The sequence below is a fragment of the Urocampus carinirostris genome, chromosome 3, assembly GCF_059441175.1.
Source record: "Urocampus carinirostris isolate Australia breed hairy pipefish chromosome 3, RoL_Ucar_1.0, whole genome shotgun sequence".
NCBI classification, from domain to species: domain Eukaryota; kingdom Metazoa; phylum Chordata; class Actinopteri; order Syngnathiformes; family Syngnathidae; genus Urocampus; species Urocampus carinirostris.
In genome coordinates, this window is record NC_142351.1 from 27,867,873 (window position 1) to 27,872,430 (window position 4,558).

General features: G+C 40.7%; 1 pseudogene; it reads right to left on the reverse strand.

The window, feature by feature from the left end:
* Positions 1-3,781: 3,781 nt before the first annotated feature.
* On the reverse strand, positions 3,782-3,927 carry LOC148369343 (U2 spliceosomal RNA; annotated as a pseudogene).
* Positions 3,928-4,558: the final 631 nt, after the last annotated feature.

Below are 4,558 nucleotides of genomic sequence, written 5' to 3' on the forward strand. Positions count from 1 at the left end.
CAACAGTTTTTCGCATGGTGCAATCAATGCGCCTTCTGATGGTGTTGTACACTGTTTTGTTTGTAACATGTGCTAAGTAGTTTCCTGTAGCGTTGCATCTCAATGGCCTGGATTTTCTTATCCAGTTTTGCTGTGACAGTCTACGTCTCACAAATGTAGAGGAAGTTAACCAGCGCTTGCAGGAGTCTGATCTTTGATTTCACTGTTACGTTCTTGTCTCTCCATTGAGGCTATATGTTGAGCTACCCTAGCCAATATTTCTGCTTCTGACCACTCTTCTGTTATGACAGCTCCAAGATATTTACATTTAGTGACAGGTTCCAGCTATATCTGGTTGTGGTGATACCTTTGGGATTGTTAGTCCTTACCTTAGTTTATTTCTGTGCTGATTGATATCCCATACGGGGTTGATACTTTGTCCAGGCGATTGGCCAGACCTTTGAGTTTCTGTTCGTCTCCTGCCAATCCGGTCATATCAGCAAAACGGAGGCAAGTGGTGTTGTCTTCCCAAATACTGACTGTACCTTCATGTTGTTCCAGAGCTTCGGACATGATCCTCTCCAGGAAGATGTGAAATACATTTGGAAAAAGATTGCAGCCTTGTCTCACAACGACTGTGGTTAAAAAAACATGCCCCAATGGTACCATTGATAAGTACTGCACTGTTCGCATTGGCATACAGTTGTCCAATGTTCTGAACTGGTTTCTGCCTTATGTTGTACTTTTGCATGGTAGCTCATAAAGCAGTGTCATACTCTTTTCAAACGCCTTCTTGGAATCAACAAAATTGTGATAGAGATGTATCTGGTTTGGTTGAAACTGAGCACATAGGTTGTGCCGATTAAACATATGTTCTGTGGTGCACCTTCCATCACTGAAATCTGCCTGTGATTTAATTGCAACCTCTACCTCTTTCAAGAGGGCGAACAAAGACAAAGACAACTCTAACTGTAGATTGATATACGATCGCAGTTTTTTGCTGGATATGCGAACATCCACTAATCCAGCGCAAATTTCTACGATCACTCTGGAGTGTTTACTTTGCCTCGGAGTGCTACGTCAACAGAACACAGCGGCCTACAAAGCAGCGAGTAAAAGTGGCAAGCGGAAGCGCTGTGACCGGGGAAGGAAACGAGGTTGTCGGGCCGGGCTAACGGCTCGGATGAAGGCCAAACCCTTCAAAACGCCTCTACCATCCATTTTCCTATCCAACGTCCGCTCCCTGGACAACAAACTGGACCATTTACAAGTGGAATTCACATCGAACCGCGAGTTGACGAACTGTTGTGCTTTAATTCTGACGAAGACATGGCTAAACTCATCTATCCCGAATGACGCTGTTAGCATTGTGGGGCTAACTGCTTTCCGCGCTGATAGAAGCGGCGAGCTCACCGGCAAGAGCAGGGGTGGCGGTCTTTGCATTTATACCAACAACAACTGGTGTAGAAATGCGAAGATAATCTCGAATCACTGCTCACGAGACATTGAACTTTTGACGGTGATCTGCAGACCCTTCTACCTACCGAGGGAGTTTAGCGCGACCATCATTACTGCCGTGTACGTGCCCCCCAGCGCTAATACGAAGGAGGCAATGGACGTTCTCTACCGAACTGTGAGTGAACTGCAGCATGCTTACACCGAGTGCATTTTTATTGCGGTGGGGGACTTTAACCAGGCCAATATGAAAACAGTTCTCCCGCATTTCCATCAGCATGTAAACTTTGCTACAAGAGGTAGGAACACATTAGACCTGGCCTACACAAACATCAAAGGGGAATATAAAGCAGCCCCCCGCCCCCACCTTGGCTCATCAGATCGACTGGGGTATTACCTGACTTGTTAACCTGACTGCCCATTTTGCACATCTGGTTAGCTACTCCTCTTGCACTATCTGCACTATGGTAAAATACTATACGTAGCCATAATACAATACAACTTTTACTTATATCTGTACAGTCAAGGAAACTGTGCGGGTCAGATGTATCGACATTTCGTTCTGTATACACGTGTACTAGAATGACAATAAAATAGATCTGAATCTGAATCTGGTCCTGAAGAGGACAGAAAGGTCGTCAATTTCCAATGGGCCGGATTTTTTACAGACCTCAGTATTCTGTCCATCTATCCATGATGTCTCTTTCTTTAGTTAGCATTTTCCTTGCCTCATCCTGAATGTTGCTGACTTTTGCCTGCTTTGTTTGTGTGAGGTATTTTACAAACTGTAAGGCTTTCTTTGAATTGTTCTTGTTGAGTCACTCCTCTAACTCATTGGTCTTTGATCAATTTCTCCTTTGATTCTCTCAAGCTTTTTGTAATTTTCTCTTTGGCTGCTTTATACTTTACTGCTCCTCTAGGGCGGCTTCTTTTCTTTTTTATTTCTCACCTTGTGTCACACTGTTGGAGACGTTTGTTTGTAACCCATGGCTTTACCCCCTTTCAGTGTTTTCCCACAATTTATTTTGCTGCTTCAGTCATCGTCATATTCTCTGGTATATATATATATATATATATATATATATATATATATATATATATATATATATATATATATATATATATATATATATATATATATATATATATGGTTGAGGTATTAGGAAAGGAAGTGAATGGTGGAATGCACATTCAATGGCAAACATGTGTGTGGTTTACTTATGTAGGCTGAATGATATAGCATAATGATGAAAAATGATGATTAAAAACTCAGTGTTGAAATCCTTTTACTGGATCTGCCTGCCTCCTACCAGGAAGTCTTGATAGACAAACTGTGCTAAATAATAACATCCATTGTGAAATGAAAGAAATCCCCCAATCCCTCCTGAAAATCTCCAAAAGTCACACACACAAAAACGAATAACAGAAACAAAAAAATGGACTAAATATTTGACTTATCATTTCTAAAGACATGTATTGTAGGAAAAACAAATCACTTAACCGAAACTACTTCCTGTCTGTCTGTTTGTAATGAGAAACATTAGAATGTGATTCATAGCAAAGGTGCAAGTATAATAGATTATAATGTAACCTCTTAATCAGAACAGCCAAATGACAAAATACCAAACATGAATACTACTGTGAGCATGCGGCCGGTTTTACTGGCCTGTTTCAATTGAAGCTGACAGTTGGCATTTCATCTAGAAAAACACGCACGCATACTCTCATGACATAAACACCATCTCAACCTCGGAGGAGATTGCTAGATGCAGGCCACTCTCCCCGAAGCCGCTCAATTACATTTTGGGGTTAGTGGGTGTAATGGCCTCGGAAGGGTAATAGAAATTAGGGTGCGTTCTTCTTCCAAAGTGCTTCCTTTTATGTTTCAATCTGAAAAATATGTGGAAAATGCAATTCAGTGACTCAGGCTGCACTCTTGTTCAGTAAATGAATAAATGATCTGTTGGTGGGGTCTATTTATGTCAGCCTGAGACATACATGTCTGATCTAAGCTTTTATAGTCTATTCTACAAAGGGTCTTGCAACTGTGCATCGTTTATGAGCAATCTACCCCCCCCCCTTTTTTAAAAAAAAATATGTTCATAAAATATAAGGAGATATCAGATCTGCTACCAAATGGCTGGGACCTGTATTCTATAAATTAGAGTCTATGAATATTTTTTAATGATGGGGGTTTTTAAGGGTTATTGTTCTATCTTCGTTATTCATTATCCATTATCCGTTATCGGTCAGTTCATAATACGCTACAAAGCCTAGGAGCCGGGACTCTTACTCTCAGCCAAAAGGCCAAGCTAAGGTCCTAGCCCTAAAGCCTTGCTGCGATCATTGCGAATGCACCGTTCCCGGAGGTACTGCAATACCGGGCCGATGCGTGGAGTGGACAGAGCAAGCTCTTATTCCATCTCCGGATTGCAAAAATCAAACATGCATAAGATTCTCTGAATCTCTAACTAAATAGCGTGGACATGAGATAAAACCAAATGCCTTTTCATGTGTGTGTGTTCCCTAAAGGTCTAGTGCAGTGTTTTTCACTCGTGGGTCAGGACCCAAAAGTGGGTCGCAGATTCGTTTTCAGAGTGTCGCAAGCCTTTCCCTTGGCAAAATAATGCTAAGAAGAAAAAACAAAAGAGGGTCGATTTCACTTACAAACAGGAGATATTATTTTCTTTGAGCAGATTCAAAATGCTTGCCAATTTGGGCATTTTGTGCACACCGTATAGTCTGAAAAATATTTTAGGGTAAAGTGTGTTCATGTAAGCTTGCTTATCAGTCACTCACAGAGAGCCAAAGGTGTAATAAGTAGGCTTTAATGCGGTACAGTTCAATGAGAAGGTTTAAAAATACTGGCCAACCTTACACCTTTTCATATTGTATTTCCATGTTTGGAATTAATAGTGTTTTTTCGTCTATGTAAAATTACAAATTATTTTTCAAAAATAATGGAAATATGTTTTAACTTCCCTTACATCAGGGGTCTAAAACAAGGTACTGACTGAGTACCTTGTTTTAGACAATAACAGGACAATATTTATTATTTGACCATTAGATGTTGTTGCATTCTGTTGTGCAAGAGAAAATAGTGGGAAAAAACACAGGTAAGAAC